General features: G+C 36.4%; 1 long non-coding RNA gene across 1 annotated transcript; it reads left to right on the top strand.

Annotated features, from left to right (window-relative positions):
- Positions 1–6,256: 6,256 nt before the first annotated feature.
- Positions 6,257–6,738, top strand: LOC141616758 (uncharacterized). The gene is made up of 2 exons (XR_012531036.1): positions 6,257–6,438; positions 6,520–6,738. It is a non-coding gene; the product is annotated as an uncharacterized LOC141616758 (long non-coding RNA).
- The last annotated feature ends 7,333 nt before the right edge of the window (positions 6,739–14,071 follow it).

Raw genomic sequence — 14,071 nt, 5'->3', positions numbered from 1 at the left:
CCTTCTAAGTATACATCATACCTTACCGAGGGTAAATTAGGGTAGCTTAAGATGGAGTAATATTGGCTAACGGGGAGCCTACGCTTTTTTTTAACATCCGAGACAAGATATTAGCATTGTTAATAACGAATACAATAAAATAAAAATAAGAAAAAGAAAACACAGGGAACGTGTAATGCATGGCTTATTCATAAGAAACAATTCATATTGCTTTGAACCTCAATGCACATATCCAGGCAATTTAACAAGAATCAGCAACTACGCAGTAAGAGTGATAGCATACAATTTTTGTTGACCGACTACAACAACTGTACGAAATTAATCGCACACATACAATTTCGTCCAAAAATATAATATTATAAATAAATTTCAAGTCTTACCCTCTTATAAACTCCCCAGCGGAGTCGCCACTGTGAGATCCCTGAAAAAATCTCCTTTTTGAAAATAAGTAAATAGTATGGAGTCGCCAGTAGGTTTTATAAAAAACATACAAAAATAAGTTAAACGGAAAAGACCCCTTTTGATCCTTGGAATGGGGACTGATCCGTCACTCCGGTCTGAACCAAAGATTGCGGATTCAGGGGTAAAGGTACGATCAGGGAAGGTGTTAGGCACCCGGATCGTCCATCAAACTGACGACCTCTACTATTTATTTATAATATTATATATTTGACGAAATTTATCAAAAGAATAAGAAAAACGAAACAAATTATGTACAAGGAATAGTTTATATACAATTATACGATAAATAAAGAAATAAATAAAAGACTGAAATAAAAAGAGTAAAGAAAACTTATTTGAATTGATACCCTCAGGCCTATGTGGATGTTGACTATTAATGAATTTCGACTTTGTCGTAAGTTATTGCCTCTTATGCGCTTATATGGAATCTGGGATGATTTTTATGTGAATGGTTTGATTTGAAACTGAGATAAAATATTTGAGACGGGTGTTGAATTTACTTATCTGGCTTTGTTTGCATGGCTCGTCCTCCTTCTTCCCGTGGATATGCGGGAGTATATTTATAGTATTTTGCTATTGGAATTTGTGTGGAATTGGAGTTTGACTTGCTCTCATATTGTTGCTGTGAGACCACGATCTTGATTGAGCACCTTGGTTTTTGTTTTTAATCCTTTATCGAACTTTCTGATCTTTTTAATTTTTTTATTTTAATCAATTCCTCTTACTATTCTGTACACATAATTTGTACGTAATCATGCTATGGGCCGACACACATTATTAATCTTTCGAGTACTAACAATGGGCCTATCCATAGGAATATGGTGAGCTATGTGCTAGTGGCCTAGTGTTATTAATTGGGTCGACTATATATTGACATAAGTTCTGACATGGAACTCTATTTTGATCTTATAATGTATTTTTGAGAGTGTTACTTAAATGGTATGAAATATAGTAATGAAATGGACCGGGTGAGAAATAAGTCGAAAGAGGTTTTGGGCTACTTTAAGTAGTTTACTCGGAAATAAGCGTAAAGAGCCTTTAATTAAAACATTGTCAATTATCATTTAGTCATTTAAATTTTAGCCTCATCATCGGGTACCCGCAAGGCTAGGTAGACATTTTGAGGTGTCCACAGAAGCCCCCACGTTGACCGAGTCTGGGTAAGACGAAGGTCAAAGTAGTCCGATCGGGACAGATAAAGGTTAAGAAACGTATCTGGGCCTCTTATATTACCTGTCTGTAGTAGTTGAAAACTGGGACTGGTTTAGCAAAACTTTGTTTTACTAGTCTGGAATGAAGCTGGTAAAACTTTGTTTCACCAATCTGGAAACTGGAATGGTAAAACTTTGTTTCGCCGGTCTGGAACCTGGTAAAGCAAAACTTTGTTTTGCTGCTGGTCTGGAATCTAGAATAGCCAAACTTTGTTTAGCTGGTCTGGAATCTGGATTAGCCAAACTTTGTTTAGCTGGTCTGGAAACTGGTATAGCTAAACTTTGTTTAGCTTGTCTGGATCTGGTAGAGCGAAACTTTGTTTCGCAGGTTTGGAATCTGGTTAAGCAAAACGTTTTTTCACTTAAGAGTGAACCTGCAAAATTTGATTTCACAAGCTCGAATGCGTGTGAGGGCCCGCCGACCGAGGATTCAAAATTTCATTTTGAAAAGAGAATGTAAAATTTTATTTTACAAACTAGGATCTACAAAATTTTATTTCGCAAAAAGGAAAGTTCAGAAAATTTTATTTTATGAACTTAAATGCATGTCAGGGCCTGCCGACCAAGGAATTCAAAATTTTATTTTGAAAAAAGGATTAGAATGTAAAATTTTATTTTACAAACTTAGATGCGTGTCAGGGCCCGCCGACCGATAAGTTTGAAAATTGCAAAATTTTATTTCGCAAAAAAGGCAAGTTCAAAAAAAATTTTTATTTTAAGAACTCATATGCATGTCAGGGCCTGCCGACCAAAGGATTTGAAAATTGCAAAATTTTATTTTGCAAAAAGGATAAGTTCAGAAAATTTTATTTTAAGAACTCAAAATGCATGTCAGGGTCTGCCCACAAAGGATTTGAAAATTTTATTTAGTTTGAGAATCGTAAAATTTTAATTCACGAAATGGGCTGAAAATTTGCAAAAGTTTTATTTCGCTAATATAGAAAAGCGTAGAGAAAATGTAAAACCGTCAATAGGCACAAGTTAGACAGGCTTAATTAAAAGACGGGTGGAAAATAAGCCAACAAATCTACTGCTCCATATTAAAGTGGACCATTTTCTAGCACTTATCATCACGTGTCTCAACTCTCAAGTGCCCTGCATTGATTTTTTTTTTCTTCATTTCCTCTATTACTGCTCGATGAAATTCCAAATTGTCGAACCCTTGTTTCCGAATCGACTTGATTTATTTGTCTGGTGTTGCTCAGAAAAGAAAACCACAATCAATCACTGAGAATTAAAACCCCAATCAGTTGTATTCCGAGATCCGCGCAAGCCACCGTAGCATCGTTACAGCTCCGGATTTTGGATGAGATCAGCGGTTTTGTGCCGCCATTTGAGCCCCGATTAGAAACCGGATGACTGATGAAGGAGTCCCGTCGAAGTAAGTGCTTTTTTTTGTCGATTGATTTCGAATTTATACTCTTTAAATGGTTGCTCAAATATACTATCCTGATATGGGACATGATCGACAGCATCTGTGTCGTTGTAGCCATCGTCTGAGCAATAGAATGACAATGAGTTGACTGATGAAGGAGCAATGGCGATTGTCGATTCTGCTAGCTCCTGAGATAGAGTGAAATAAGCGGAGTTGTGCCGCAATTTGAGCCCCTATTAGCGACCGGATGACTGATGAAGGAACACGGTCGACGTAGGTGTGTTTTTTTTTGTCGATTGATTTTCAATTAATACTCTTTAAATGATTATCTTCACATTTTCCATTAATTTCAAGTATACCATCCCGATATGGGACATAATTGACATTGATGTGCCGTCATAGCCATCGTCGATCCCCGAGTCGATCGATAAAGAGCATCGTCGGATCCTTTGAGCCCTCCTAGCCATCATTAATCGAGCATCAACAAACCCGCAGTCGTGATTTTGACCCGATTTCGCATTCTTGGTATCAAGCTCCGTTTTGAATAGTAAGTTTTTCCGTCTGAACCGATTTTTAACCGCCTCTCTTTTTTTCTCGCTTTTTTTTTACTGGTCCCGTTTTTTTCTTGTTGCTTTCTTCTCCGATTTGTCACGTTATGCTTCTTCTTCGTTCTATTTTTTACCGGTCAAGTCTTGTGCTTGATACAAAGCTTCCGCCAAATTATGGGTGCTTTCCCTTTCTTAGTCAATTGATGTTGAATCTATGCTCTCTTTTTTGGATTTTACATTTTTGGTTTTATGGTTTTACCGATTTCAAGTAGTGTGCTTGATAATACGATGAACCGATTGCACAATTTGCACAATTATGACATTAATGCAAATAATTTATGATTTAAGACGCAAGTAGTATATGCTGATAATGCAAATAGAATGCTTATGATGCAAGATGCTAATGTACTTACGACAATGGAGACAAACACTAACTAATTGACAATGCGTTCTTTTCCTAAAATAGACCATAGATACATGACACATCTCATTACCAGTCCTGTTAATTTTTTCCAAAACGTGCTATTGAGCATGATTTGGGCAAGGGGCATAGTACTCTAGTCCTAGCTGCTTAGGTTTTGTGCCTATTGAATTGTTACCAAATTGTAAGTCCTTACAATTTTATTGGTCACGGCTGTCTTCTAAATTGTTAACACATGCGCAATAACTTTTCCGTTAGGCCCTTCGTTTTGGCTAAAATTCTTCTATTTAGATTCCCTGTGACACAATCCTTTAGAGGCTGCTTGTTGTGGTAGCCCCCTGTTTATTTTCTGGTGTGTGTTTTTTTTAGTGTCACACAGCAAATCTGTTTTTTCTTTTTTTTTAGAAAACATCTCTTTTTTCTTTTTTTCCGACCTGGTGTGGGTCGTGATTGTGCCAATTTTTTTTTTATTATTTTTTTTTGCCTTGGATTTTGAGATTCAAATTGTAAAATGAGTTTTGCCCTCTTTATATTAACAAGTTTGACTAATTACCCAAAACTAATACTATAGAAATAAAATACTTATGTAACCGTATAAATTTAGTGTACATCCCCCGAAATCTTAGATGCTAAACGAGGGTGATAAATGGAATGGAGTAGAAGGTTCTATGGTGTTAGATGACACTGGAGACTTGTGTGCCTCTCTCACTCACCTAAATGAATGAAAGGATCGTCCCAAGAGGAATGGAGACAAATTTATTGTGGATTGACTCGTCTGAGAAATGAAAAAAAGTGATCACTCTGCAATTTTTAATTGCATCTTGACTAGTGTTTTTTTTTAACTTTTTTTTACTAGAACTTTTTTTTTGTCTTTTTTTTTTTTTACTGGAACCTTTTTTTTTTGTCTTTTGAATTTTTTGAGATTTTTGATACGGATAAAATTGCAACTTTGGTTGGTTTTTTTTGTCTTGTGAATTTTTGAGACTTTTGACATAGTTCATTCTAAGGGACCTGTGGTCACCTATCTTGTTTTAAGGGCATGGAGTGTGCGCTCCCGTGTTTTATTTGGTAAGTTTAGGCACGGGTGTACTAGGAATATGATTTTGATATTTTTGGGCTAGTTTTCTAGCCTCAATGGAAAAAGATGACAATATTTGCTAAAAATGGTCGATCATATGAGTTTGTGCTCATCTAGTGGTCATTTGAGATATGAGAAATTGACAAATTTGGGAAATAGAGAGTTGTGCTCATTTAAACTAGTAGTCATAAGAAGTATGGAAAATTAACGAATCAAGTAGGAAAATGAAATCTCCAAACCTATAGGTCACCTAGTTAGAGACACGACGATCAAGGAATTATCACACCACAGAGACGGAAAAGATGGTCTAGTGCATGCCCTCGTTTAGGCTGACTCTAAGAGGTCGACTGATCTACACTAAAAAGATACGACCTAAAGTATTCCAAGTCTATTCTACTAGTTAAGGGTAAAAAGTAGAACAAGTGACTAATAAAAATGACATATGCTCTTTGTTTCATTTTTTTATGCACTCAAAAAGGCCTAGGATGGTCCTAACTTAATTAGACACATATGTAAACTAGTGTTTTTTTTAGGTAATGTCAAGAACACTCGTATGAGATTAATGACTATAAGAGTGATTTTTCTTGCTCTATTGACATGTTTGTTCTTACTCTTAGTTTTTTTTTAAATATATATGCAACTGAGAAAGGACTTGGATGGTCCTAATTTTATTAAATTTTGATGGAAACTACATGTCAGTAGGTATCATCTAGTCTTCATGTACCCTTCTTTTGTTCCCACGCTAGAGTGGCTATTAAAATTAGGGTCTCGTTTACTCCTCCTTATCCCGGATCATGACATCTTAGCTTTTAGAAAACGATTTTATTTATTTTATAATAGACAAGACTAGAATGGAGGAATATGGTGAATGCCCATGTATCTAATGCTAGCTAAGACCTGAATGCGAGTACCTAGTTTTTTACGTTTGCAATATTCTGCTTTGCTTAGCTTTACTGTACTGAACCTATTATATGCAAATGCAGGCCCTATATGAGACAGTCTAAGAATGAAATTTACTATGTGAAGTGCATGTGTCGAACTACCTAGGATCTTTGAATCTTTGCTTGGATTCAATGATGCAGTGCGATATTTATTTTTGACATGTCATGCGGGGGACGGGACGGACACACCGACGGACTAACGCCGACAAACTGAATCGCTGAATGCCAAAACCCGTGCCATGTTCTATGATGCTTCTATAAATGATCGAGATTATGTGCATAAGCATGCCCTTACTGAGGAATGTAATGGTTTACGTACCGGCGATGATATGATATCTAATGCAAGGCTAACCAGTGTAGTGACCGCCTACTGATAACGCTATGTGTAGATGTGAATTGAAAGTATGGTCAGAATGCTGGCTACATAACTTCCTATTTGAGACTTTGTTGTACATAACTGATGGGCTATGCTATGCTATGCAGACGATCTGATACTATATGCTGATGCTCGGAGGGGGTGTGGTCACGTGCAGACGCTTTTTATATTTACAAGATGAAACCCGAAGTGCGTAAGGACTCAATGCAATGTTTAGACCAATTTATTAATGCACATGTACGTTCATGATCTCTACTGTAGTTATCGGTAGCTGAGACACGTCCATATCAAATTAGCAAATGCAAATTAAACTACCGTTTTTTTTCTTTTTTTTTTTTTGAATGTATCATATAAGAGAAATTATACATGTCAAAGCATTAACAAGACACACAAGATATCCTAACAAAGGTTCTACGGGATCTATGGTTAAGTTTGTGGGTAGGATATTGGGTACTCAAGACATTAAAACACCACGAGGGTATCTCTCGCTTTTGTGCTCCCCCAGTCATATGGACCAGACGGGTTGCCAAAACACGACGTCATGAGGTGGAAAATACGTGTAAGGCCTAGTCGGTCGAATGGACCTTCTAAGTATACATCGTACCTTACCGAGGGTAAATTAGGGTAGCTTAAGATGGAGTAATATTGGCTAACGGGGAGCCTACGCTTTTTTTTTAACATCCGAGACAAGATATTAGCATCGTTAATAACGAATACAATAAAATAAAAATAAGAAAAAGAAAACACAGGGAACGTGTAATGCATGGCTTATTCATAAGAAACAATTCATATTGCTTTGAACCTCAATGCACATATCCAGGCAATTTAACAAGAATCAGCAACTATGCAGTAAGAGTGATAGCATACAATTTTTGTTGACCGACTACAACAACTGTACGAAATTAATCGCACACATACAATTTCGTCCAAAAATATAATATTATAAATAAATTTCAAGTCTTACCCTCTTATAAACTCCCAAATGGAGAATCGCCATTTTGTGAGATCCCCGAAAAATCTCCCTTTTTTTGAAAATAAGTAAATAGTATGGAGTCGCCAGTAGGTTTTATAAAAAACATACAAAAATAAGTTAAACGGAAAAGACCCTTTTGATCCTTGGAATGGGACTGATCCGTCATCCGTCTGAACCAAAGATTGCGGATTCGAGGGTAAAGGTACGATCGGGGAAGGTGTTAGGCACCGGATCGTCCATCAAACGACGACTCTACTATTTATTTATAATATTATATATTTGACGAAATTTATCAAAAGAATAAGAAAAATGAAACAAATTATGTACAAGGAATAGTTTATATACAATTATACGATAAATAAAGAAATAAATAAAAGACTGAAATAAAAAGAGTAAAAAAACTTATTTGAATTGATACCCTGTAAACATGTGGATGTTATTATTAATGAATTTCGATTTTGTCGTAAGTTATTACGCTTCTTATCGCGCTTTATATGGAATCGGGATGATTTTTATGTGAATGGTTTGATTTGAAACTGAGATGAAATATTTGAGGCGGGTGTTGAATTTACTTATCTGGCTTTGTGTGCATGGCTCGTCCTCCTTCTTCCCGTGGATATGCGGGAGTATATTTATAGTAATTTGCTATTGGAATTTGTGTGGAATTGGAGTTTGACTTGCTCTCATATTGTTGCTGTGAGACCACGATCTTGATTGAGCACCTTGGTTTTTGTTTTATCCTTTATATCAAACTTTCTGAACTTTTTAATTTTTTTATTTTAATCAATTCCTCTTACTATTCTGTACACATAATTTGTACGTAATCATGCTATGGGCCGACACACATTATTAATCTTCCGAGTACTAACAATGGGCCTATCCATAGGAATATGGTGAGCTATGTGCTAGTGGCCTAGTGTTATTAATTGGGTCGACTATATATTGACATAAGTTCTGACATGGAACTCTATTTTGATCTTATAATGTATTTTTGAGAGTGTTACTTAAATGGTATGAAATATAGTAATGAAATGGACCGGGTGAGAAATAAGTCGAAAGAGGTTTTGGGCTACTTTAAGTAGTTTACTTTAAATAAGCGTAAAGAAATTTTTTAATTATAACATTGTCAATTTTCATTTAGTCATTTAAATTTTAGCCTCATCATCGGGTACCCGCAAGGCTAGGTAGACATTTTGAGGTGTCCACAGAAGCCCCCACGTTGACCGAGTCTGGGTAAGACGAAGGTCAAAGTAGTCCGATCGGGACAGATAAAGGTTAAGAAACGTATCTGGGCCTCTTATATTACCTGTCTGTAGTAGTTGAAAACTGGGACTGGTTTAGCAAAACTTTGTTTTACTAGTCTGGAATGAAGCTGGTAAAACTTTGTTTCACCAATCTGGAAACTGGAATGGTAAAACTTTGTTTCGCCGGTCTGGAACTTGGTAAAGCAAAACTTTGTTTTGCTGCTGGTCTGGAATCTAGAATAGCCAAACTTTGTTTAGCTGGTGCGAATCTGGATTAGCCAAACTTTGTTTAGCCGGTCCGAAATCGGTATAGCTAAACTTTGTTTAGCTTGTCCGATCTGGTAGAGCGAAACTTTGTTTCGCCGGTTTGGAATCAGTTAAGCAAAAACGTTTTTTCACTTAAGAGTGAACTCGCAAAATTTGATTTCACAAGCTCGAATGCGTGTGAAGGCCCGCCGACCGAGGATTCAAAATTTCATTTTGAAAAGAGAATGTAAAATTTTATTTTACAAACTAGGATCTACAAAATTTTATTTCGCAAAAAGGAAAGTTCAGAAAATTTTATTTTATGAACTTAAATGCATGTCAGGGCCTGCCGACCAAGGAATTCAAAATTTTATTTTGAAAAAAGGATTAGAATGTAAAATTTTATTTTACAAACTTAGATGCGTGTCAGGGCCCGCCGACCGATAAGTTTGAAAATTGCAAAATTTTATTTCGCAAAAAAGGCAAGTTCAAAAAAAAATTTTATTTTAAGAACTCATATGCATGTCGTGGCTGCCACCAAAGGATTTGAAAATTGCAAAATTTTATTTCGCAAAAAGGATAAGTTCAGAAAATTTTATTTTAAGAACTCAAAATGCATGTCAGGGTCTGCCCACAAAGGATTTGAAAATTTTATTTAGTTTGAGAATCGTAAAATTTTAATTCACGAAATGGGCTGAAAATTTGCAAAAGTTTTATTTCGCTAATATAGAAAAGCGTAGAGAAAATGTAAAACCGTCAATAGGCACAAGTTAGACAGGCCTAATTAAAAGACGGGTGGAAAATAAGCCAACAAATCTACTGCTCCATATTAAAGTGGACCATTTTCTAGCACTTATCATCACGTGTCTCAACTCTCAAGTGCCCTGCATTGATTTTTTTTTCTTCATTTCCTCCATTACTGCTCGATGAAATTCCAAATTGTCGAACCCTTGTTTCCGAATCGACTTGATTTATTTGTCTGGTGTTGCTCAGAAAATAAAACCACAATCAATCACTGAGAATTAAAACCCCAATCAGTTGTATTCCGAGATCCGCGCAAGCCACCGTAGCATCGTTACAGCTCCGGATTTTGGATGAGATCAGCGGTTTTGTGCCGCCATTTGAGCCCCGATTAGAAACCGGATGACTGATGAAGGAGTCCCGTCGAAGTAAGTGCTATTTTTTTGTCGATTGATTTCGAATTTATACTCTTTAAATGGTTGCTCAAATATACTATCCTGATATGGGACATGATCGACAGCATCTGTGTCATTGTAGCCATCGTCTAAGCAATAGAATGACAATGAGTTGACTGATGAAGGAGCACCGCGATTGTCGATTCTCGCTAGCTCCGAGATAGAGTGAAATAAGCGGAGTTGTGCCGCAATTTGAGCCCCTATTAGCGACCGGATGACTGATGAAGGAACACGGTCGACGTAGGTGTGTTTTTTTTTGTCGATTGATTTTCAATTAATACTCTTTAAATGATTATCTTCACATTTTCCATTAATTTCAAGTATACCATCCTGATATGGGACATAATTGACATTGATGTCTGTCATAGCCATCGTCCCGATCCCCGAGTCGATCGATAAAGAGCATCGTCGGATCCTTTGAGCCCTCCTAGCCATCATTAATCGAGCATCAACAAACCTGCAGGTCGTGATTTTTGACCTGATTTCGCATTCTTGGTATCAAGCTCCATTTTGAATAGTAAGTTTTTCCGTCTGAACTGATTTTTAACCGCCTCTCTTTTTTCTGCTTTTTTTACTTTGTCCCGTTTTCTTCTGTTGCTTTCTTCTCCGATCGTCACAGTTTATGCTTCTTCTTCGTTCTTTTTTTTTAATGGTCAAGTCTTGTGCTTGATACAAAGCTTCTGGCCAAATTATGGGTGCTTTCCCTTTCTTAGTCAATTGATGTTGAATCTATGCTCTCTTTTTTGGATTTTACATTTTTGGTTTTATGGTTTTACCGATTTCAAGTAGTGTGCTTGATAATACGACTGAACTGATTGCCTGAACTGATTGCACAATTATGACATTAATGCAAATAATTTATGATTTAAGACGCAAGTAGTATATGCTGATAATGCAAATAGAATGCTTATGATGCAAGATGCTAATGTACTTACGACAATGGAGACAAACACTAACTAATTGACAATGCGTTCTTTTCCTAAAATAGACCATAGATACATGACACATCTCATTACCAGTCCTGTTAATTTTTTCCAAAACGTGCTATTGAGCATGATTTGGGCAAGGGGCATAGTACTCTAGTCCTAGCTGCTTAGGTTTTGTGCCTATTGAATTGTTACCAAATTGTAAGTCCTTACAATTTTATTGGTCACGGCTGTCTTCTAAATTGTTAACACATGCGCAATAACTTTTCCGTTAAGCCCTTCGTTTTGGCTAAAATTCTTCTATTTAGATTCCCTGTGACACAATCCTTCGTAGGCGCTTGTTGTGGTAGCCCCTGTTTATTTTCTAAATGTGTGTTTTTTTAGTGTCACACAAAAATCTGCTTTTTTTTTTTTTTAAAACATCTCTTTTTCTTTTTTTCCGACCTGGTGTGGGTCGTGATTGTGCCAATTTTTTTTTTATTATTTTTTTTTGCCTTGGATTTTGAGATTCAAATTGTAAAATGAGTTTTGCCCTCTTTATATTAACAAGTTTGACTAATTACCCAAAACTAATACTATAGAAATAAAATACTTATGTAACCGTATAAATTTAGTGTACATCCCCCGAAATCTTAGATGCTAAACGAGGGTGATAAATGGAATGGAGTAGAAGGTTCTATGGTGTTAGATGACACTGGAGACTTGTGTGCCTCTCTCACTCACCTAAATGAATGAAATGATCGTCCCAAGAGGAATGGAGACAAATTTATTGTGGATTGACTCGTCTGAGAAATGAAAAAAAGTGATCACTCTGCAATTTTTAATTGCATCTTGACTAGTGTTTTTTTTTTAACTTTTTTTACTAGAACTTTTTTTTTGTCTTTTTTTTTACTGGAACCTTTTTTTTTTTGTCTTTTGAATTTTTTGAGATTTTTGATACGGATAAAATTGCAACTTTGGCTGGTTTTTTTTGTCTTGTGAATTTTTGAGACTTTTTACATAGTTCATTCTAAGGGACCTGTGGTCACCTATCTTGTTTTAAGGGCATGGAGTGTGCGCTCCCGTGTTTTATTTGGTAAGTTTAGGCACGGGTGTACTAGGAATATGATTTTGATATTTTTGGGCTAGTTTTCTAGCCTCAATGGAAATAGATGACAATATTTGCTAAAAATGGTCGATCATATGAGTTTGTGCTCATCTAGTGGTCATTTGAGATATGAGAAATTGACAAATTTGGGAAATAGAGAGTTGTGCTCATTTAAACTAGTAGTCACAAGAAGTATGGAAAATTAACGAATCAAGTAGGAAAATGAAATCTCCAAACCTATAGGTCACCTAGTTAGAGACACGACGATCAAGGAATTATCACACCACAGAGACGGAAAAGATGGTCTAGTGCACGCCCTCGTTTAGGCCGACTCTAAGAGGTCGACTGATCTACACTAAAAAGATACGACCTAAAGTATTCCAAGTCTATTCTACTAGTTAAGGGTAAAAAGTAGAACAAGTGACTAATAAAAATGACATATGCTCTTTGTTTCATTTTTTTATGCACTCAAAAAGGACTAGGATGGTCCTAACTTAATTAGACACATATGTAAACTAGTGTTTTTTTTAGGTAATGTCAAGAACACTCGTATGAGATTATATGACTATAAGAGTGATTTTTCTTGCTCTATTGACATGTTTGTTCTTACTCTTAGTTTTTTTTAAATATATATGCAACTGAGAAAGGACTTGGATGGTCCTAATTTTATTAAATTTTGATGGAAACTACATGTCAGTAGGTATCATCTAGTCTTCATGTACCCTTCTTTTGTTCCCACGCTAGAGTGGCTATTAAAATTAGGGTCTCGTTTACTCCTCCTTATCCCGGATCATGACATCTTAGCTTTTAGAAAACGATTTTATTTATTTTATAATAGACAAGACTAGAATGGAGGAATATGGTGAATGCCCATGTATCTAATGCTAGCTAAGACCTGAATGCGAGTACCTAGTTTTTTACGTTTGCAATATTCTGCTTTGCTTAGCTTTCTTTATCTTGAACCTATTATATACAAATGCGGGCCCTATATGAGACAGTCTAAGAATGAAATTTACTATGTGAAGTGCATGTGTCGAACTACCTAGGATCTTTGAATGTCGCACAATCGGATTCAATGATGCAGTGCGATATTTATTTTTTGACATGTCATGCGGGGACGGGACGGACACACCGACGGACTAACGCCGACAAATCGAATCTGAATGCCAAAACCCGTGCCATGTTCTATGATGCTTCTATAAATGATCGATTATGTGCATAAGCATGCCCTTGCGAGGAATGTAATGGTTTACGTACCTAAGCGATGATATGATATCTAATGCAAGGCTAACCGGTGTAGTGACCGCCTGCGATAACGCTATGTGTAGATGTGAATTGAAAGTATGGTCGAAATGCGAGGCTACATAACTTCCTATTTGAGACTTTGTTGTACATAACGATGGGCTATGCTATGCTATGCGAGACGATCGATACTATATGCGATGCTCGGAGGGGTGTGGTCACGTGCGGGACGCTTTTATATTTACAAGATGAAACCCAAAGTGCGTAAGGACTCAATGCAATGTTTAGACCAATTTATTAATGCACATGTACGTTCATGATCTCTACTGTAGTTATCGGTGAGTGAGACACGTCCATATCAAATTAGCAAATGCAAATTAAACTACCGTTTTTTTTTTTTTTTTTTTTTTTGAATGTATCATACAAGAGAAATTATACATGTCAAAGCATTAACAAGACACACAAGATATCCTAACAAAGGTTCTACGGGATCTATGGTTAAGTTTGTGGGTAGGATATTGGGTACTCAAGACATTAAAACACCACGAGGTATCTCTCGCTTTTGTGCTCCCCTCATATGGACCAGGACGGGTTGCCAAAACACGACGTCATGAGGTGGAAAATACGTGTAAGGCCTAGTCGGTCAAATGGACCTTCTAAGTATACATCGTACCTTACCGAGGGTAAATTAGGGTAGCTTAAGATGGAGTAATATTGGCTAACGGGGAGCCTACGCTTTTTTTTA

This window comes from Silene latifolia, chromosome X, assembly GCF_048544455.1.
Source record: "Silene latifolia isolate original U9 population chromosome X, ASM4854445v1, whole genome shotgun sequence".
Taxonomy (NCBI): Eukaryota; Viridiplantae; Streptophyta; class Magnoliopsida; order Caryophyllales; family Caryophyllaceae; genus Silene; species Silene latifolia.
Note: the sequence above shows the minus strand (reverse complement) of the source record. Positions and strands in the feature narration are given on the sequence as shown.